This window comes from Zingiber officinale, chromosome 3B (assembly GCF_018446385.1).
Source record: "Zingiber officinale cultivar Zhangliang chromosome 3B, Zo_v1.1, whole genome shotgun sequence".
NCBI classification, from domain to species: Eukaryota; Viridiplantae; Streptophyta; class Magnoliopsida; order Zingiberales; family Zingiberaceae; genus Zingiber; species Zingiber officinale.
Window position 1 is genome coordinate 67,921,044 of NC_055991.1, and position 24,247 is coordinate 67,945,290.

The 24,247-nt window shown below is 36.2% G+C and overlaps 1 long non-coding RNA gene across 1 annotated transcript; it reads right to left on the minus strand.

The window, feature by feature from the left end:
- Positions 1 to 5,661: 5,661 nt before the first annotated feature.
- On the minus strand, positions 5,662 to 17,801 carry LOC121968342. Its single transcript, XR_006108078.1, has 3 exons — positions 17,744 to 17,801; positions 5,783 to 5,870; positions 5,662 to 5,709 (listed from the first exon to the last, which is right to left on the minus strand). It is a non-coding gene; the product is annotated as an uncharacterized LOC121968342 (long non-coding RNA).
- Between the last annotated feature and the right edge of the window lie 6,446 nt (positions 17,802 to 24,247).

Sequence of the window (24,247 nt, forward strand, 5' to 3'; positions counted from 1 at the left end):
CCAATTGCCTTGCTTCACTCACTAGGTCTTTCACATGATTTCACTCACTAGGATTTTCCCACTTTCCGACTTCACTCACCGGAACTTTCAACTGACTAGCTTCACTCACTAGGTCTTTCACCTGGCTTCACTCACCAGGACTTTCCAGTCAAGTATCCGGTCAACCTTGACCTATTTGACTCTTCTTCACATCAAACTAGTTAGTTCTTGACAGGGGGGAATTGTATCAACAATCTCCCTAATCGGACGATTGCACCTGCAATCTCCACGTATTGTCAAACATCGAAACCCAAACATCAAGACTCAAGGTTGAGTCAGCAGAAGCTTAGTCAACTTAGTCAATCTTGACCAAAGGGATATTGCACCAACAAGGTGAGCATGGAATTCCCTTATGGTTGGTCCGAGTGCTTAAATTCCTTTGGGATTCAACTATGGTATGCAAATCTAAAGGATTTGGGGATTTTATTTCTCTTCGTAGTCCTAACTGAGGTTGTTGATTTTTCTTCGAGTTCAACAATGGAATTCGCTTGCTTTTGTGGAGACTACAGATTTAATGATGTTTTCCAATTTGTTGCTGGACTATTTTGATTCAAAGGTGGAGGTAGATGTTGGAATTTGGGGGCATTCTAGTCAAAGAGCATTGAGATCATTTAGGATTTTTAGGTTTCAGTAGCAAATTTGCTGGATTCTTTTAGTTGTCATTTCATGAGGATGATGACATTATGGATCCATTATTTGAGGTGTTCAGTGTGTTAATGTATTGAATATACCTGTACCTTCTTCTTGATTTTCAATTAATGTTGCATAATTTAGTTTAAAGGTTGTGTTAATTCTGCAGTGTTATTGTTATGTTTACCAACACAGCTCTTGTTCCAAATTCTTTCAACATATGTTTGGTTGCTGATCTAAAGGTTAGGACAATATCCTAATTCGATTACGGACACTTTGATCATGTGTAGTTTAGAGTAATAATGTAAATATGGTGGTATGATCTTCCAACTCATGTAACTGATAAGTTAAAAGTTGATGCTACACCTTCTTAGTGTTAGAGGATAGCTTGTACATTGGTTCAGTTTAATGTTTCACATTTGCTAAGTTTAAGGTTTTCCTTATTGATGTTTAAAGGTTTGCTAGTAATGAATTATGTTGCATGTACCACCTCTAGGAGTAGCCATGACCAAACTATGTAAAGATATATATGTATACAAGTTCTAAATGCCATGATGGAAACATTCTACTACACCTTATTTAAATATAAGGCTATGATTGATAGGCTTGAATGGTGACAGAATTGAAACGTTGGGAAAAATGTCATGGGGTTTTCCTAAGTAAGGGTAATTAGATGAATGTGGGTTTAGGTGGTGCCGATACAGGTTAGGTGCCTTGGGATGAGCTTCAAGGAGGACCCTTCCAAATATGATAGATGACTAATAAATGACTAGAAATGACTGACACCTAAAGGTACCTCTCAAGATTTATGCAAATCCTTTCAATGAAATACAATGCTCATGTCCTGCTATTGAAGATAGAGAAAATTAAATTGGAAAACATACTAGCATTAATAACCTAACAACATGAATCTGAACGATAAAAATGTGAAAAATTTTGTTATTAAACAAATGTTATGCTCTTTTTGATTTACTAGAGATAGAAAAAATAAATCACTAAATATACTAGCACTGAAAAGTATAACTCATGACTTCTAGATAATGATCGTGCTAGAAGTTTACTCTCGGATAAGTCAGCAGTAATAGTGTGGATAATGTAACTCAAAATGCCTTAAAACAAAGTACAACTACACTAAGAAAGCAAAATGCAACTAGAAATTGCAATAACATCAAACTAAAATCTAAACTATAACCCAACATATATGCATCTAAGTATACATCCCCCCAGACTTAAACTTTTTATTGTCTCAATGAAAGTAAAATCAAATATGAAAGGGAGTTAAGGTTAATGGAGTTATCAAGTAAGACATTCCAAGTTAATGGGACAATCAAGTTATATTACTCCATCACTACAAGAAAAACGCCATTCAACAACACTCAAACGACAACGGTTTTATACCAAACCGTTGTCTTTTTGCCTTTTAACAACGGTTTTAACAAAAACTGTTGTGTTTTAGTAATTTTTTTGGCCTATGACAACGGTTTTTAAAAACCGTTGTCTATTTATATTTTTTGGGGGATACGACAATAATTTTTAAAGGGTATGACAACAATTTTTTAAAACTGTTGTCTATGTGCGCTTTTTTGGGATTACGAAAACGGTTTTTAAAAATCGTTGTCTATTAAGTGTTGTTGAATGCGATTGTTTTTTCTTTCGCCACTTTTTCTCCTTTGTCATTTGTCTGTTTTACGCCTTGTTTTTTTCTGTCTCTTTCCCAAAACTCTACTATTTGCCGCCTCCTCCTCACCACCCTCTTTGCCGCCTCCCTCCTCACCACCCTCTTCACCGCCTTCTTCGCCGCCTCCCTCCTCACCGCCCTCTTCGCCACCTCCCTCTTCGCCGCCTCCCTCCTCACCACCCTCTTCGCTGCCTCCTTCCTCGCCGCCCTCTTCGTGGCCTCAACTTTCGGCCTCACCACCTCCTCCTCGCGGCCTCTACATTCAGCCATCTTCACCGCCTCCTCCTCGTCGCCTCGACTTTCAGCCATCTTTGTTGCCTCCTTCTCATCAGCGCCTCCTCCTTGCCACCATAGGGATCATCATCATGGTCATGTGCACGATTCAGCTGTAACTAGCATCAGTATAGTTTCTGAGGGGACTTTGGATCTCGATGAGGTATCTTCCTATCTCTTGCTGTTCGATATGAAGCTCTAGTTTTTGTGCTAAGCCATTTCTGTTCTTTTGTTTTTGTGGCTTGAAGTTGATTGTAATGATTTCCTGATGACTTAGCAATGTACTCTTGCAATCCAACACCTACTTGTCAAAAATTGATTAGAATTTTGGTGCTGGCATCAGATATCGAGACCATTTCTCCATGATGAAATTACTTCTGGAGTCCCTAACATTTTGTTGCATTATATTCTCGCTAGATTAAAGACTGGCATGAACTTCTCTACTAGATTTAGAATTATTTTACTTGGAGAAAATAAATTTGCCTACGGCATGCTATTTCACATCTTCACTTTTAAGTTAAATGCTTCCAAAAATGGGCAGAAGATGGAAAATGATTGTAGAACCGTTCGGCCTTACTATGGATTTAGTTGTAAACGCATTAGCATTTTCCTTAAATTTACCAAGCTTAGGTGGTTTGAATTATGGCCACATCTTGTCCTATTAAGGCAAAGTGTGCTTTTTCTCTTTGGAAACCAAGATAAATGTTATAAGATCTTGGGTGCTTTTACATTTCAAGTTCAATTTATCTGATATTTCTTTCGCAGTTCAATTTTCAGAAATCAATTAAACCGAATCATTCTTGAAACACCAAGATATAGAACCTTCATTTTTGTGATTGACACCTTTGTAGTACTGCTTAAGGATCTGAAATAACTCGCTCCTCTACCGAATGGACCTCATAATTGATCGCTATCCATCTTTTCACCTTGTTCCAAAGAGCACAAGTGTTGGGGCACTCAAAGAACAAGTGGTTGTTTAACTCATCATGTCGCCAACAACATACACAACCCTTGTTCGGTTCATATGACATTATGTCTATTGTTTGTAGTTTCCCATGTGCAAATAGTCATACAATGAAACGATGTTTTGGCATGATCTCTGGCCTCTAAACCACCGGTGCCCAAGTCACCTCCGACCCTCTTAGTTTGAAGAACTCATAGGCATTTGCAATCCCCTTCTTCTCTACTGAGAACCACTTAATTATCATCATGTTCGCTACACCAATTTCATTTAAACCCCTTTGGATCTTGTTCCAAATGTCCACAAGCCTCTTAATAAGAGATGAGTCCGAAGAATTGACTTCCTAATTCTAAAAATTAACACTCTTGATGTAGTGTTGGTGCACCCATTTCACCCATAGCGAGTCAATTTTGGATTAAATTTCCCATAGTGTTTTGTTTAGTAGAGCATCATTCCATGTATGAAGGTCCCGAAGTCCATATCCCCCATCAATTTTAGAAAGACAAATGGTGATCCACAATATTGGAGGATGCGCTAACAAGATTTCACATCTCACATGCGTTAACAAGATTGTTTCCATCTCACATGTTAATAACTTAATTTCTATTCTGATCTTTTTTTCTTTGGTTTTGACCCTTTTTGCAGGGTTTTAGTTATGTTCAAATTTCCACACTGAAGTAAAATGAAGCATTGACAAGAGAGAGGGAAAGGGAGATTATACAGGTAACATATTTTGAAACATTTGGATTGCCTGGGTCAGTAAATCCATCTTATTCATTTGTGGGTTGGTGTTATGAGGTTCAATGGCTATGCGTATTAGTATCATCTAAATGTTTAAGGACTTTATGGATAATTTTTGTTAAAGGTTGTAGAATCAGTGAAGGAACTTGTTCAAATCATGATAGATCTTTGAGTCCTTGTCATAGATAAAGTAAGTTTTTCTTTTGATACTTAGTCACCAGGAGTTTATGTGGATACCATGCATCATGTTATGATACATGTGATATTAACAGGGAACCATGTTTGATGGATTGATTACAATGTACATAATGTTGCAAGTTCAGTGGAAGATGACTTTAAATAGTTAGAGAAGGTTCTTTCTCTTATTGTTTTTTTTTTGTCTTATGCTTTGTCCTTTGTCATTCTTTAATTGCCTAGATATCTAAAAGATGTGAGTTGGTTATGTTAGTCATAGAAAATATTTAAAAATGACCTCTTTTTTGCTGGTTATTTGCGATTATGAAGTAAATTTTTGTTGATGCCATAAAAGGAATTTGTTTGATGCCCATGAGCCAAATGGAGATGAATAGATAGTGACCCCTTCACTTAAAAAGGTTATGGAACATATACCTTGGTTGGTTCATGCTCTATGCTTTTTATCATGAGCAAATATTTGCTCGTGCATCTCTTTTTATTGTTCTACTCATTTTCACATTCTTGAATCTTGACTTTATATTACACATTTATAAGTTTTATCAGTTGCCTAACTCTTATGAATTGCCATTTTACTAGTGTTCTTTTTCTCCAAACAATGATGTCTTTTTGGAAGTAATGACATTATTGTGCATCAGTATTATCTTAGACTAGAGAAAACAAATTTTGATGTCACCAGTCAGAACAAAAACAAAGATTTCAATGTATTATTTTCTTTACTCACCAGCCTATTAGAAAATCGAGTGCTCTATTAACTGCTGCTATATCATCTGGTAATCTTGTAGCTGGCTCAAACCAGATCCCTAGTAAGGTAATTCCAATATATCCCCCTTGATATGGCTTTTGCACAAGAACAACACTCTATTTTAGATAACACCCTGAATAACATTTAGATCATTCAATTAAAAGAGAAACTAATGCTGAAACCTGATATTTCTTTCTATATAGGGAGACTGCTGATGCATGGGAAAGCAAAAGGTTATGACCAGCTACATATGGTTCAACAGATGAATTCCCTTTGCTACAATTGAGGCCAAGGGAAGAGGCCAAGGAGGAAGAGTAGTGATTTGGTGGAAATATTCCCAGATCATGGCCAAGGATAGGTTCAATGCTTGGCTCAATGACAGTGATCCAGTATTTCACTCTATCCCCAAACTCTCTAAAGCACACATCAGCATAAGCAGTGAAGTCCTCTCTGCATCACAATGGACACTATCTTAGACATTATTCGAGGAGATGCAAATGAAAGGGCTGTAGTAGAAATGTACACAATCTTTGGGCTCAAGAGTCCAGAATATTCATCTTCCAAAGATTGGGGGAGGTCAAAGTGAAGAAGAGTGACATGAGGTTCAATTCCTGCCGGCCAAACACAGTTTGGTAAAATTGTGACTGAAAATTGTTAAGGTTGTAATACCCACTAAGCTTGTAAGATAAATATATGAATGTGGGATTTTGCCTTAGAAAAATAATAGGAAGTGAGTTGAACCAAAAAGGAAATAAAAAGAAATAAAAATAGGGAGAGGTCAAGGATTGAACCTTGAACCTCTTATATTATATTTCATAGAATTAATGGGTAATAACCAGTTGGGATAGGAATAATATGTTGATAGCAAAGGAGGGAAACTCATGATAAAGGTAATAGTAAAAGCTAGCCAAAAGGAAACAAGTAAAGAGCAAGAGAAAGGCAACTTGCCTTCCTCCCTTCCTCTCCCTCTTCCTCTTTGATTTTGCCAAAAATAAAAGAGGTTAATTAAGGGGATTCATTCCCCCTTATTTCACCATGAATGATGAGGATAAATAAACAAATAAAAATAAAAATAAAATAGAAAAAAAAGGGCTAAGGGAGAAGGAAAGCAAAAACTAAGTTTGCTACCTCTTCCCCCTTAACATAAAAGGGAGCAAGAAAAGAGAAAACTATTTTTCTCTCATTTTCTCTCATTCATCCTCTCCCTCACCGTGAACACCACAGTCCCCTCTCCTCCATCTTCAGCCCCAAAGCCAAATTTTTCCCTAAGAAAGCCTAAGATACAAGGAGGACTTAGCAAAGGAATCAAGGGAAAGGAACTAGAAGAAGAGGCTACTTCTTCTTCACCATACCTTAGATCCACAAGCGAAAAAGGATGTAAGCTTACCCTCACCTGTGGTACAAGGCTTTTATGTGCTTTTCTGATTTTATGAGGATTTTAAAACCTAGAAACAAGTTTGAGAAAATTCGGCCAAGAAGAGCTTTCAAAATCTAATGGTGTTTAAACTAGTCTGCACTACATGATAGATTTTTCTATGCTATGTAAAGGGGTTCTTCTTCATGCTTTTATACCTATATAATGCTTGATCAGAGGAGTACTGAACCCTAGAAGTTCAGCCAAAAAAATATTCTTAAGAGACTAGGGAAATTTATTGTTTTACCCAACTAGTACAAGGTTCTCCCTATGAAATATTAAGGATTATGTATTAGTTTTTCTTCCTTAGAAGATATTTGAAACTAAAAGAAAACCACTCATATGTTTCGGCCAAGAAAGGGTTTAGGGTTAGGAAGACCTTTAAATTTAAATAAACATGCTCATGTGATAGAATACAAAGATCTTAAAGGATTTGTATGCTTGAATATTGCTAGAATTTCATGAACTCCTTCTTAGGGTTTTTCGGCCATGATGAGATGGATAGCTTAGAAAAGCTTAAACAAAATTTTAATACGCTCAAGACCTCTGTGCTGTTTAGATATGAAAGTTGTTCAATGCCCTCATGCTTAATTAGGGTGTAGAAAAATTAGTGGCATGACATATAACATGTATGCCCACAAGGGGTCCTAGCTTATTCATGAACCAATTTGTATATATGTTCTTAGTAACTTTTGTCATGAAACTTACTTAGGTTTTTCATGATTTAGGCCACTTAAAAACCTAGCTAAAGAATGGTAGGTTTCGGCCATGAGAAGAAATAAAAGAAAAAGAGAAAAAGAAACCTAGAAAGCCTAAGACACAATTCATATGTATACTCATTATGCTTGTCTTTATACATGATATGAAACTTGTATAAATTCTCAAGATTTTAGGCTATTTGAAGCAAGTTTATATTCTGTAAGTTTCGGCCAAGTAGGGTTTAAAAGACCTAGAGGCCTTAGAAATGAAACCAAATGTGTTAAAAGTACTTCTTATGGAAATAGGATAATGTATTGATTTTGTCACATACTTGTATAATTTTTCCATAATCTAAATGGACCATTGTGAGTCTCGGCCATGAAGGTTTAGATGCCCTAGAAACCCTAGGACTTAAATTAAATATGATCATGTCACTCTACATGAAATATGATAAGTAGAAAGCCAAGGTTCAATTGCTATATGTTGTTTTATGACCTAAAATGATGCTAGGGTATGTTTCGGCCATAACTATTGGATGATGCCTTGTATGAATTTATACATAATGTTAGTCCATGTTCACATGCTTGTATGCTTGTTTGTAGCCCTAATGAGAACTTGTTAAATTTCGGCCACGACATATGTTAAGGGCTTAAAGAACTTAGGAACTAATTCAAATGTGTTTACCTTGTTCCTTGGTAAAAATGTTATAAATATGATTTAAAGTTGTCCATGCTTTTATGTCATATGGAACCTTGTTTCACACCTTAAGGTTTTGGCCATATGAAATTAGGGACTTGAGGAACTTAGAAACTATGTTAATCATGTTTATAATGCTTCCTATGAAAATGTTATGATGATAATTTAGGTGCCACATGCTTGGATGTTGTGTTTAACCTAAATTGAGCTCTAAAGGGTTTCGGCCACAAGGGTTTAGGAAGCTTAAAACCAAGATAAATATGATACTATGTTTCCTATGATAGGATAATCACAAGATACACCCTTATGCTTAATATGTATGCTTATGATTTATGACTTATGATATGATATGCATGCTTTTATGATATGATATGCTTTGTGCTTAAAATATGCATGCTTATGTTATGATATGTGGTTAAATTATGCATGCTTTGATGCTATGTTTAGTGCTTAAATATGCATGCTTTCATGATATGCTATGTGGTTAAATCATGCATGCTTGATGATATGCTTTATGCTTAAGATATGCATGTTTTAATGATCTATGCCTAAGTGATGCATATTGTTATGACATGATGTATGCCTAAGTGATGCATAACTTTATGATATGATGTATGCCTAAGTGATGCATACCTTTATGACATGATGTATGCCTAAGTGATGCATACCTTTATGATGTGATGTATGCCTAAGTGATGCATACTTTTATGACATGATGTATGCCTAAGTGATGCATACTTTTATGATATGATGTGTGCCTAAGTGATGCATGCTTTTATGATACATGATATGTATGACATGTACTTTACTTTATATGTGAGTGGCTTGTACCAAGGGTGGGCTCCATAAGCGCCCCGGGGACTAAGGACCTCGATAGGGATGGGCTCCTAAGTGCCCCTAGGACTAAGGGCCTAGTATGTTTGCCTCGTAGGGTTCAAGACTTGCTACCTTGGACCTACAAGGTTGCGTGCAATATGTAAGTGGTACATAGCCGGGATCCCCCTTATGATGAGATTATTTTTAAGTATATATATGTAAAAGAAAATGGTTTTAAAGATCATGAGACATACACATGTTTTTCGGATACATGTTTTCCAAAATCATATTGTATACACCTTATGATTATGCTATGTTTCATGTTATGCTCTTGATTATGATATGCCATGATAATGTATGATTATGTTATGTTCATGCTATACCTTATAGACATGTTTCGGCCATGGATTTGTTGATGCTTGATATATAGATTTCGGCCATGGATATGATGATGCCTTGATGTACATGTTTCGGCCATAGTATGATGCTTTGATATACATGTTTTGGCCATGCTTTGATATACCATGATACTTGTTTGTTATGCCATGTCTAGCTATGTTTTATGCAATGCACTATGTATATGTTTCGGCCATGGTGATGCTTGATATGCTATGACTAGTTGTGATTATATTATGATGCATGATTTGCTTGAATAGAATGCTATGTTATGCCATGATTAGTTGAGATTATGACTTGTTGATGCATTCTTGATTATGTGCTGATTGTTGGTTTTAGTGAGTAGGAAAGGAACTTACTGAGCCATGAGTGCTCATAGCTTACTTTCCTTGTACCACAGATAAAGGAAAAAGCTGGATGAGTTAGAGGAGCAGCAGGAGGGGCAACGAAGATGTGTGTGGCAGTGGCTAGGCAACCAAATAAATAAGAACCTGCTTAAAGTTTCTTTAAAGAACTATGCATTGATATTTTATGACTTGTGATACCTAAACATGTGTGGCTTGACATTATGGTTCCACTGGATTTGATGTTATGATTTTGATGCCACGTGATAGTATAGTTCAAAAGAAATTTAAAAGAAAAGTTTTATTAAAACTATGAAAATTATTTTAAGTCTTCCGCTGTTTTAAAAAGAAAAATTTATACGTAGAGTATCGTAGCCTCGTCCCTTAGGGTAGCAGGGTGGGCGGGCGTTACAGGTTGGTATCAGAGCCAAGTTATTGCCAGCTCACTACACACACATCAAGCCTCCTACCTGCCGCTCCAAGTAAGAATGTTTATGCTAAATTTACTTGTTATATACTTATGTTTAAATTTGCTTGTTATATTCTTATGTTTGATTTTCTTGTCATATGCTTATGCTTTATTTTCTTTCTTGTTATATTGCCTATGCTTTATTTCTTTACTACATTGTTTATGCTTTATTTCTTTTTGTTACATTGTTTGTCATTATATTCCTTATTATTTTTCCTTATGTTGTTTATGCTTTAGTTTCATGTTTTACTTGCCTATGTTTGATGCTTTATTCTATGCTTTTAGTTATAATTTAGATTAGGATTACATATTGGTAGGTTAGGAATAATACCAGAACAAATAGATAGAAACAAAACAATAGGTTAGATTGGCTAAAAACGATAACCACTTACACAAATCTGTTTGTCCGTATTTAGATAAACATGGTTAGGACACGCAATGCCTGAACCGGAGGAACAGTGACTCCACCAGATCTGTCACAGGTAGTCGCAGACCTCCAGCATCAGATCGCAGAGCAACAGCAGCTGATCACTACCTTGATGGGTCAGCAAGGCAACCTAGTCACCCCACCGGTGAATCCACTACCTGTTGTACCTACAGCTGCACCAGTGCCCCCGGCAGCCCCTACTCCGATGGTCCGTCAAGAGGCCTATCTGATTCAGTGGCAAAGGCTTAAGCCGGAAGCATTCTCGGGAAACTGTGAACCATGGGATGCGCAAGCCTGGCTCAAAACCGTGGAGAACATAATGGAATTATTGGATTGGCCTGAACACGAGAAGGTCAAATGCGTGTCGTTCTGTCTTACCGGAGATGCCCGGATGTGGTGGGAAAGAGTAAAGGTGAAAAGACAAATCAACCAAATGCAGTGGACAGATTTTGAGACAGAGTTCTTAGAGGAATTCTTCCATATGCGAGTGACCAACAAGCACTATGACGAGTTCACTGAATTACGGCAAGGTGATCTGTCAGTTAACGAAGCCGTTAAGAGGTTCAACCGCCTAGCCCGACTGTGCCCAGAACTGGTCCGAACCGAAAAAGAATGGGTCCGGTTAATGTTAAAGATGCTCCGACCCGAGATAGCTCTGAACGTAGCCGGCGGAGTTAATAGACCGCAGACTGCAGAGGAGCTAGTCAGCAGCACCCTGATTACCGAGCACTATCAGGAAGCAATGAATAAGGGCAAGAACCAAGCACTGACCGGAGGACAAAAATCGCACAGTACCAGAACTGACTGGAAAGGAAACTCAAGTGGAAAGAGGAAACAGTGGAATAAAACAAAAGGTGGTCCGGCCAATAAGCAAACTAAGTATCCTCAGTGTGCCACATGTGGGAAGATACATTCTGGAGTATGTCGCCTGAGCACCAGAAAGTGCTACAAATGCGGAAAGGAAGGTCATTTGATAAGAGATTGCCCTACTCGGATTCAAGCACCACCTCCGCAGAACTTCCAGAACATGAGTGCCCCTGCACAGCTTCACCAGATGCAAGCTGCCATAGAAGGGACTTCGATCAGCCAAGGAAGATTAGAGGCCCCTCCCACTATGACCAATGCCAGAGTCTACTCTCTTACCAAGGAAGACGTGGCGAATGCCTCTACTGTTGTCACAGGTCAGCTACTTATTTACAATCAGTATGCTGTAGTATTATTTAATACCGGGGCAACACACTCGTTCGTCTCATCACCTTTTATGAAGAAGCTAGATATACCACTCCGAACTCTAGAGGACACATTCTTAACAACCTTACCATCCGGGGAGTTTATGCCATCGGACTATATGCTGCAAGCAGTACTTATTCGGATCGCAAACAGAGAACTCTACTGCAATCTGATAGTACTTGATATGCAGGATTATGACATAATTTTGGGCATGGATTTCCTTAGTAAATACGACGCTTCAATCGAGTGCCGCAAGAGAAAAGTGATTTTCCGACCCGAAAATGAACCAGAGTTTGAATTTTACGGAGAATTAAAAGGAACAGAGAAGTTATTGCCATCTATTAAAGCACAAAAGATGTTAGATAAAGGATGTATGGGGTTTATAGCACAAGTGGTTGATATCAATCAAATCAAAGACCCAAAGCTAGAAGATGTCAGAGTAGTATGCAACTATCCAGAAGAATTTCCAAAAGAACTACCAGGGTTGGCCCCTGACAGAGAGATAGAATTCGGAATCGAATTGATTCCTGGAACTCAGCCGATTTCAAAAGCACCTTATCGTATGGCTCCAGCTGAATTAAAGGAACTTCAGGAACAGTTATCCGAGTTACTCGACAAGGGACTTATTCGTCCTAGTCACTCTCCATGGGGAGCTCCAGTGCTATTCGTAAAGAAGAAGGATGGGTCTATGCGAATGTGTATAGACTACCGAGCGCTAAATAATGTGACGATCAAGAATCGGTACCCACTCCCACGGATCGATGATCTGTTCGATCAACTGAAGGGTGCGACCGTTTTCTCAAAAATAGATCTACAATCCGATTATCATCAAGTGAAGGTGAAACCAGATGATATACCGGAAACAGCATTTCGAACTCGGTATGGACATTATGAGTTCATAGTTATGCCTTTCGGAGTAACCAACGCTCCTGTAGTATTTATGGATCTGATGAATCGAGTATTTATGGCATATCTTGATAAATTTCTAATTGTCTTCATTGATGATATACTTATCTACTCAAGAACCCCAGAAGAACATGCTGAACATCTGAATACTGTACTACAGATCCTTCAAGAGAAACAACTATATGCAAATTCTCCAAATGCGAGTTTTGGCTTGACCGGGTAATATTTCTAGGTCATGTCATCTCCAAAGATGGAGTTATGGTGGATCCAAGTAAAATCGAAGCTGTAAATAACTGGAACCGACCAAAAAATGCCAGCGAAGTCAGGAGTTTTCTCGGACTAGCAGGTTATTACAGGAAATTTGTAGAGAATTTTTCTAAAATCGCAGCCCCTATGATAGCCCTCACCAAGAAAAATATAAAGTATGAATGGACAGAAGCTTGCGAGAAGAGTTTCGCGGAATTAAAAAGGAGACTGACCAGTGCTCCGATTCTTACTCTTCCGGAAACCAACAAAGGCTTCGATATGTACAGCGATGCTTCCATCACAGGACTTGGAGCTGTACTCATGCAAGATGGAAAAGTCATTGCCTACGCTTCTAGACAACTTAAAGAACATGAGAAGAATTATCCCATTCACGACTTAGAACTAGCAGCCGTGGTCTTCGCTCTCAAAATATGGAGACATTATTTATATGGAGCTCAGTGTAAGATTTATACCGACCATCAGAGTCTGAAATATTTCTTCACGCAAAAAGACCTGAATATGAGGCAACGCCGATGGCTCGAGCTAGTGAAGGATTACGAATGCGAGATTCTTTATCACCCAGGAAAGGCGAACAAAGTGGCCGATGCACTCAGCCGAAAGTTCAGTGCCACCTAATGCAACTATTTTAAAGTTCGAGGACGAACTTTTTATGAGGTACGGGGTACTGTAATACCCACTAAGCTTGTAAGATAAATATATGAATGTGGGATTTTGCCTTAGAAAAATAATAGGAAGTGAGTTGAACCAAAAAGGAAATAAAAAGAAATAAAAATAGGGAGAGGTCAAGGATTGAACCTTGAACCTCTTATATTATATTTCATAGAATTAATGGGTAATAACCAGTTGGGATAGGAATAATATGTTGATAGCAAAGGAGGGAAACTCATGATAAAGGTAAGAGTAAAAGCTAGCCAAAAGGAAACAAGTAAAGAGCAAGAGAAAGGCAACTTGCCTTCCTCCCTTCCTCTCCCTCTTCCTCTTTGATTTTGCCAAAAATAAAAGAGGTTAATTAAGGGGATTCATTCCCCCTTATTTCACCATGAATGATGAGGATAAATAAACAAATAAAAATAAAAATAAAATAGAAAAAAAAGGGCTAAGGGAGAAGGAAAGCAAAAAACTAAGTTTGCTACCTCTTCCCCCTTAACATAAAAGGGAGCAAGAAAAGAGAAAACTATTTTTCTCTCATTTTCTCTCATTCATCCTCTCCCTCACCGAGAACACCACAGTCCCCTCTCCTCAATCTTCAGCCCCAAAGCCAAATTTTTCCCTAAGAAAGCCTAAGATACAAGGAGGACTTAGCAAAGGAATCAAGGGAAAGGAACTAGAAGAAGAGGCTACTTCTTCTTCACCATACCTTAGATCCACAAGCGAAAAAGGATGTAAGCTTCCCCTCACCTGTGGTACAAGGATTTTATGTGCTTTTCAGATTTTATGAGGATTTTAAAACCTAGAAACAAGTTTGAGAAAATTCAGCCAAGAAGAGCTTTCAAAATCTAATGGTGTTTAAATTAGTCTGCACTACATGATAGATTTTTCTATGCTATGTAAAGGGGTTCTTTTTCATGCTTTTATACCTATATGATACTTGATCAGAGGAGTACTGAACCCTAGAAGTTCAGCCAAAAAAATATTCTTAAGAGACTAGGGAAATTTTTTGTTTTACCCAACTAGTACAAGGTTCTCCCTATGAAATATTAAGGATTATGTATTAGTTTTTCTTCCTTAGAAGATATTTGAAACTAAAAGAAAACCACTCATATGTTTCGGCCAAGAAAGGGTTTAGGGTTAGGAAGACCTTTAAATTTAAATAACCATGCTCATGTGATAGAATACAAAGATCTTAAAGGATTTGTATGCTTGAATATTGCAAGAATTTCATGAACTCCTTCTTAGGGTTTTTCGGCGATGATGAGATGGATAGCTTAGAAAAGCTTAAAATTTTTTTTAATATGCTCAAGACCTCTGTGCTGTTTAGATATGAAAGTTGTTCAATGCCCTCATGCTTAATTAGGGTGTAGAAAAAATAGTGGCATGACATATAACATGTATGCCCACACGGGGTCCTAGCTTATTCATGAACCAATTTGTATATATGTTCTTAGTAACTTTTGTCATGAAACTTACTTAGGTTTTTCATGCTTTAGGCCACTTAAAAACCTAGCTAAAGAATGGTAGGTTTCGGCCATGAGAAGAAATAAAAGAAAAAGAGAAAAAGAAACCTTGAAAGCCTAAGACACAATTCATATGTATACTCATTATGCTTGTCTTTATACATGCTATGAAACTTGTATAAATTCTCATGCTTTTAGGCTATTTGAAGCAAGTTTATATTTTGTGAGTTTCGGCCAAGTAGGGTTTAAAAGACCTAGAGGCCTTAGAAATGAAACCAAATGTGTTAAAAGTACTTCTTATGGAAATAGGATAATGTATTGATTTTGTCACATACTTGTATAATTTTTCCATGATCTAAATGGACCATTGTGAGTCTCATCCATGAAGGTTTAGATGCCCTAGAAACCCTAGGACTTAAATTAAATATGCTCATGTCACTCTACATGAAATATGATAAGTAGAAAGCCAAGGTTCAATTGCTATATGTTGTTTTATGACCTAAAATGATGCTAGGGTATGTTTCGGCCTTAACTATTGGATGATGCCTTGTATGAATTTATACATAATGTTAGTCCAAGTTCACATGCTTGTATGCTTGTTTGTAGCCCTAATGAGAACTTGTTAAATTTCGGCCATGACATATGTTAAGGGCTTAAAGAACTTAGGAACTAATTCAAATGTGTCAAATGTGTTTACCTTGTTCCTTGGTAAAAATGTTATAAATATGATTTAAAGTTGTCCATGCTTTTATGTCATATGGAACCTTGTTTCACACCTTAAGGTTTCGTCCATATGAAATTAGGGACTTGAGGAACTTAGAAACTAAGTTAATCATGTTTATAATGCTTCCTATGAAAATGTTATGATGATAATTTAGGTGCCTCATGCTTGGATGTTGTGTTTAACCTAAATTGAGCTCTAAAGGGTTTCGGCCACAAGGGTTTAGGAAGCTTAAAACCAAGATAAATATGATACCATGTTTCCTATGATAGGATAATCACAAGATACACCCGTATGCTTAATATGTATGCTTATGATTTATGACTTATGATATGATATGCATGCTTTTATGATATGATATGCTTTGTGCTTAAAATATGCATGCTTATGTTATGATATGTGGTTAAATTATGCATGCTTTGATGCTATGTTTAGTGCTTAAAATATGCATGCTTTCATGATATGCTATGTGGTTAAATCATGCATGCTTGATGATATGCTTTATGCTTAAGATATGCATGTTTTTATGATCTATGCCTAAGTGATGCATATTGTTATGACATGATGTATGCCTAAGTGATGCATACCTTTATGATATGATGTATGCCTAAGTGATGCATACCTTTATGACATGATGTATGCCTAAGTGATGCATACCTTTATGATGCGATGTATGCCTAAGTGATGCATACTTTTATGACATGATGTATGCCTAAGTGATGCATACTTTTATGATATGATGTGTGCCTAAGTGATGCATGCTTTTATGATACATGATATGTATGACATGTACTTTACTTTATATGTGAGTGGCTTGTACCAAGGGTGGGCTCCATAAGCGCCCCGGGGACTAAGGACCTCGTTAGGGATGGGCTCCTAAGTGCCCCTAGGACTAAGGGCCTAGTATGTTTGCCTCGTAGGGTTCAAGACTTGCTACCTTGGACCTACAAGGTTGCGCGCAATATGTAAGTGGTACATAGCCGGGCTCCCCCTTATGTTGAGATTATTTTCAAGTATATATATGTAAAAGAAAATGGTTTTAAAGATCATGAGACATACACATGTTTTTCGGATACATGTTTTCCAAAATCATATTGCATACACCTTATGATTATGCTATGTTTCATGTTATGCTCTTGATTATGATATGCCATGATAAAGTATGATTATGTTTTGTTCATGCTATACCTTATAGACATGTTTCGGCCATGGATTTGTTGATGCTTGATATATAGATTTCGGCCATGGATATGATGATGCCTTGATGTACATGTTTCGGCCATAGTATGATGCTTTGATATACATGTTTCGGCCATGCTTTGATATACCATGATACTTGTTTGTTATGCCATGTCTAGCTATGTTTTATGCAATGTACTATGTATATGTTTCGGCCATGGTGATGCTTGATATGCTATGACTAGTTGTGATTATATTATTATGCATGATATGCTTGAATAGAATGCTATGTTATGCCATGATTAGTTGAGATTATGACTTGTTGATGCATTCTTGATTATGTGCTGATTGTTGGTTTTAGTGAGTAGGAAAGGAACTTACTGAGCCATGAGTGCTCATAGCTTACTTTCCTTGTACCACAGATAAAGGAAAAAGCTGGATGAGTTAGAGGAGCAGCAGGAGGGGCAACGAAGATGTGTGTGGCAGTGGCTAGGCAACCAAATAAATAAGAACCTGCTTAAAGTTTCTTTAAAGAACTATGCATTGGTATTTTATGACTTGTGATACCTAAACATGTGTGGCTTGACATTATGGTTCCACTGGATTTGATGTTATGATTTTGATGCCATGTGATAGTATAGTTCAAAAGAAATTTAAAAGAAAAGTTTTATTAAAACTATGAAAATTATTTTAAGTCTTCCGCTGTTTTAAAAAGAAAAATTTATACGTAGAGTATCATAGCCCCGTCCCTTAGGGTAGCAGGGAGGGCGGGCGTTACAAAGGTATGACCACTATTCTAATTGTACAATATTTCTTGAGTTCATTGATCAAGTTATTATAATACTGCACCCCTTCTGGATTACCTCCTCTACCATCTACAACATGGCACCAATTAGAATCATGTAATGCTTAAACTATTTGGTCAGGAAAATAAATTATTGCAAGGTGAATGCCGACTAGGAATGACTCTGCTCCAGGAGATAGACAATTTGTAGGCATCCAGGCCCATGTCATGCATCAACTTCACATCTTCCTGCCAACAAGAAAAACCAAAATTTTATATGCCTACAGTTCACAGGATTGCATAATTGCCTAAAAAAAAGAGCAGAATTAGATACTTGTTTTCCACCAATGTGCATAGTCATTCATAAAAAAGAGCAGAATGAAATTGTTATCACTTGTCTTTAATGATCAACTAATGCTCTTCACTCTTCAGTCCTTACTAAAATGATTAAGATATTCTAAAGTTAGATTTCAGCCTGATGAAGAATGTTCTTTGTGGCTGTACAATAGTGCAAGCAGAGCAATTAAATGTGCTAGTTGTTGTAAGATTTGTACTGAAAATGTGTGATAATACATATAGTTTGTCAGGAGTAGGTTTATTTGCTGAAATCACTCATTTTACAATTTAACAACATTTAGGAAGTGCATTTCTCGGTGCTCTAGCATTATGTTTAGGCAAACTTATGGAATTAATTTCTATTTTTTTTATCTAACAGAAGTGTTAAGTAATTATCTTTACAACCTTTTATTCTTGGACTTTCGTTTACAAAAGTATTTATCCTCTGTTGATGGTAATTTTCTTAGCAGATGAACTATCCAATCTGGCTAACCGGTCATTGTGCATACCTAGTCTTAGCGTTCATCTTTATTTTTAAATTAATAATAAAAGATTCAGTTTAAGTCTAGTCAATCAATGTTAGTTCCAGGATTGTGGATACTATTTTTGTGACATCATCAGACAATCTAATTCAAGTTTATGATTCCTTCCAGGGTCATTTTGATGACGTTGAAAGAGCACCTATCTTGCCATCTAAACCCCCTAAGGAGACCAAAGAGATGGTAATTTTCTTGTTCTGTCTAAATTTGGCAACATTAAGATATATAAATTGAACACTTCTAAGTGGGAACAATGTCATAATGGACTTTTTAACAAGATGAAAATAAGAGTAAGAAGGGTCTTGCCGAGATATATGAGGTTCGCTGCTTCATTCATGCAAATCATTTTTATTAATCAGCTAATACGTGATACATAGACTATGCTCACTTGATTTTTCATGTCTAATTTAGCTAGATTCTATAACGCTTTTTTGATGCTCGATGATAGAACCAGAATCTTGTTGTTGCTCTAAGCCATTTCTGCAAGTAGATTTTCCTGAATTTGCTATTAATTAAGCAAATGCTATATGTAGATCTACAAGTCTTCGATTTTTAGATTAATTTAAATAATTATGCTGATTTACTAAAGAAATTTTAGATTGAAAATGTGGACTTGTCTATTAAACTTTCACAAATCTCTCATAATTTGTGCATTACCTAAGTGAGTAGATGAAGAATGTGTGGTCCTGATAACCATTGTTAGCTTCAGCTCTCTAATTCCATAAATCAGAGACATCTGAGTGTGGTGTTTAGTGGGTTGTGTTTGATTCTCAAGACAGAATAACTTGTGGGTTGTGTTTAACAAGACAGGAAAAAGGAAAAGGGGGAAAGAAATTAATATTCTACATTAGAATTCTTATCTTATCTTGATTTTTGAACACTAAGTTGCTGGCGGATTATCTCGCTAACAAAGCAGTTGAACCCATAGTAGATGGAGTTTCGCTAGACTTCAAATTGGATAGAATTTTTTTTGGTATATGTAAAGTTGATAGGTTTGGTTTACCATACTTAAGAGTTACTTGTAAAGCTATATAGCTGGTCTTTTAAGACATACTACTCTTTGAGTTTTTGTAAAACTGTAATAAGGTCAGGTGTGAAATTTCCAAGAGATCCATTTTTTATGCCATTTACTCCTAGGAAATGAATTAACTTGCAATCATATGCTATTTACCTCAGGGAAAAGATAATGACCCGTTTCTGTGAAAGGAGAAGAAAAGAGAAGCTAGGAGGGAGGAGAAACCAGAAATGGCTGCAGTTTAGAAGATGCACAGGCTGTTTAGAAGATGCACAGGTAGAGAAGACGTGCTCCAACAAAACATGATATTTTGGACTTTATATATATGTGTGATATATATAAACTTTTGGCTGTGTAAACTTTTGTGATGTTTGAATGTTGATGTTTGGTACTTTAATGATGTTTGGATGATGATGTTTGGTACTTTAATGAAATTTGCATTGTAAATATTGATTATGTAGGTTTTTTATCAATGAAATTTGCACTGGATGAAGTTTGCATTGGATGTTTTTTATAAACCGTTGAGTAGGAAAAGATTAATAAGTTTTTTATTTATTGTCAAAATGTTGTATATTGTACCCAAAGACATCAGTTTAAATATGTCAAACTGTTGTCAATGGCGTTAAAAGACAATAGTGACAAACTGATGTTATTTAACATTGTTCGCTAAAAAGACAACGGTTTTTAACAGTTGTCAAACCGATGTCATTGGCAAAAAAGACAACGCTTTTTAGCCATTGTCGTAGACAGTTCAAAACTGTTGTTGAAGAGCCTAGGCATACGCTCAAAGACAACGGTGAAAAACTGTTGTCTTCGAAGGAAAAGACAACAGTTTTTCACAGTTGTAAGAATGTTGTCTTTGCCTTCAAAGACAACGGTTAAAAACTGTTATCTTTGGCCACCCCTTTTAATAACATGGCCTTTAACAACAGTTCAAAATGGGCTACGACAAAGGGGAAAAACTATTGTTGTTTGCCTTTTTTCTTGTAGTGCATTATCCTCAAGCCTCCTAAACAATTTATCCTGAAAAAGAAATATGGACAAGAAAAACTAAGTAAAGGGATTGGGTTAAGAAAAGATCAAAGAAAATAAACTAAAATAATAATATGAAAGAAACTTGGGTTGCCTCCCAAAAAGTGCCTGTTTTATGTCCTAAGCTTGACCCCTTATCATAGCCACCAAGCTTAAATCTTGACCTTGGTGGCGTCAGATAATTTAGAACCTTCTTGTAAAAGGTACTAAAATTCTCCTTAACTAATATGCCTTATTTCTAAGGTTCTTCATGAAATCATCTATGTGAATCCTTTGCAACATGTTCTCTGCATCCAACATGCTTAACAAAATAATTGATTAGAAGCATTAGATATATTAAATAAGATCATACTCCTACCAATTATAAGAAAAATTAAATCATTGAGCATGGGTGTTACTGAAGGAAATGATTCTTGGAGCTTTGCATCCATTGCATAAGTCTCTACATTACCCTCATCATTTATATATGGTCCTACATCATCTATAAAATTGAATTGTTGTGTGAACCAAGGAAATGATGCTTGGGGCATTGGCCCTAGACTTCCTTCCACAACTTCATCAGTAGAAGGACAAAGGGAAGGCTCCTCACGATTATTGACAATAGAAGGTACTGGAATTAGAGCAGTGTACTTCTTTGTCAGATTCTTAATACATTTACCCCAAGCTCATTTACATTATCATCATTCATCTCATTTGATTGAGTCTGGGAGGATTTGAAACTTTCCCACATTTCCCATAATTTATCTTACATCTTCCAAGGTGTGGGAAGAAGCTTCTATATCTCGTTCCTCAAGCTCATATTCGTGTATAATGCTCATCTGAGGGCCCACCCAAGTTGAAAGTAGAGTTGGTGTTTTAGTGTAAGATGAATCTACAATGTTACTCTTAATTATTTGCTTCATATCCACGAGCATTTGAGCTTGATTGGCCAAAATTTCTTCCACCATCTTTTACAATCTATCTTCTTGAGATGGTGGTTGAACTTCCATTGTTGGGCTAAAATAATTCTTCCTTCCTTCTAGTTGATTATTTTAAAAAAAAAAATTGGGGGTTGCTCTAGCTGGATATTTAAGAATGTGAATTTGAATAGGTCATTTCATTGAACTTTCCTTCAAGATTATTTATACTTAAACAAGTTACAATGAAATAACCCATTACTTTACAAGCCTCATAATAACTTTGCTCCGACCACTGATTGTAGTTGGGGATGGTACCCTACAAGGAATGGACAAAAAGTGATAGACAAGTATTCTTGACATAACTTATTGCAAAACAAATATCACAAAAAAAAATATAAGAATTCACGTTAGTATTTTGGTTGAACCTATGAATTAGAAATCAGCTTCTCCTTTAAAGAGTCCATGTCTATCTGAAAGGGAATGTGATAGAAGTGGATAGATAAGAAATAACAAATTTTAAAAAAATAAGAAAGAAAATGTAGGAAAGAAAATAAAATGCAAAAAAGGAAATAAAATGAAAAAAAATGAGAAATAAGTATAAAGAATAATGAATGAAACAATAAGGAATAGAGAATGAAAGTACAATTATAAAGTGTAATGAATAAGGAATAAAGAATTAAAGAATTGTCTAAACAAACTCTAATATAAACTAACTAGATTTAAAACACTTAGTCCCTAGCAACGGTGCCAAAAACTTGATGTGGTCCCACAAGTGCACGGACTTGTTAAGTAATAAAATTTATATAAGTCGATCCCACAAGGACTGAGGATCAAATGCTAATTAGTTTTACACTTTGAATTTAACTAGATAGAAGCAATAATTGTTTGATTTGAAATTATCAACAAAAATACAAAAATAAAAGAAAGATAATTGAGAAAGCCCTTAATTTAAGAAGGCATTTTAGGCTTTTGATTTTATTGTAATGGTGAATGTTGTGCTATGAATTTGCCCAATCCTAGTTCTCCACTTCTATGTTTGTAAGATAGTCTAAATTACTACCGAATACTACCCCATGATAGTGTTTAGTATACTTCCTCTACCCGTAACCAAGTATACCATCAAGTGAAGAAGTAACTTAGAGAGTTTGGGTTTTTCAGTAGAGTATCTCCTATCATAAGGCGCCTCCCCCAAGTTTACGTCTCTAGATTACGTAGGTCACTTGCATAGCATATGATTAGGAAAAGTCCATTAAGTCAAGTGAAAGACTCATCTATACATAGAATTGTTCTCCTTTAGGAGGTTATATTTCATATAGAAGGATAATTACCTTAGATACTCAATGTTAAACAAACATCCTAAAGCTATGTCGAGCTATATTAGAACATACACTCAAAAGAGGTAACAATCTATGTATCTATTCAATGAAACTTCATATTCATGCTCAAATTTAGATACACAACAATGTATCTAGTATAGAAATTAGATCTATGAAAACATAAATATAATCTAGATTGATAAAATTAGGTCTATAGAAAAAGCCTTCTTGCAAGCATTTCATCAAACAACACAAGTTCCATAAAAGTATCATTAAACAACAAAATTGTAATGCCCGTAAATTGCCTCTTTTCCAAAAAAAAAACATATATAACCTCGTTAGGATTCGAACCCTAGACCTTTTATTTGTGATTGGTTACAGTTGCCATTAGGGTGGTGGTAAAGCATCACATTGGAAATAGAAAACTATTCATTATATGTAGGATATGCATGATGAGATGCTTCAACTTCCACTTAGTATAAAAAGGAAAGGGAAGAGACAAAACACAACTTTTCATTTTCCTTTCTCCTTCTCCATCTGAAACTCCTCCTCCCCTTTTCTCATTTTCAGCCAAAAATCCTAGGGTTCCACCTTTTTGAAGCTTTTCAGGAGGAGATTCTAAAAGGCGTTCTCATGAGGATTAGTACGCAGGTGAAGAGCGACTCGGAGATTAAGGTATACAAGAGGGGCTTTGTTCTTTCCTAAACCCTAGTGGTATAATAGTAAGATATAGCGAAAGAATGCAAGTACTACTCACCAGCAGTAGAAGTTGCTTCGATTATATATGGGTAAACGTTCTTGTAGTAGTTTTAGTATGATTTTATGCATGTTTAAAGAAGATACATGATATGGAATGTAAGATGCTCGCCATCTAAATTTTGGGATTAAGAGCAGGCCTAGAGTATCTTGAATTGCTTCCCATTTAGTTTTGGTGCTATGAAGCATATTCAAGTGTCCTAAAGTGCTTCCCTATAAGTGTGAGATTAAGAGCACACAAGGAGCTTGTTTAAATGACAATATAAAAAAAAGGAAGTATTTTACTTTAAATTGACATGTACTGGACACAAGGCCCATGGGTGAGCTCCTAGATCACCCCTAGGCCCTAGATCGCCTAGTAGTACCTTAGTAGGTTCGGGATTAGCAACCTCGGATCTTATTAAGGATGCACGCAAAGTGGTACAATGTCGAACCCAAAGTAAGTTGTTTATTATTTTCAATAGTTATCTATTATAAAGTTTCAAAAATTTGTTGTTTGTTAAGTGGAACCCTTCCTAAGCTTGGGAACTTTGGTTATAAAGTGCAGCATTCATGAACTCAAAAGTATGGCAAGATTATATGTTTCCAGTACAAGCATGGTTGTAAGTTTATGTTTTGCATAACAAATTTATT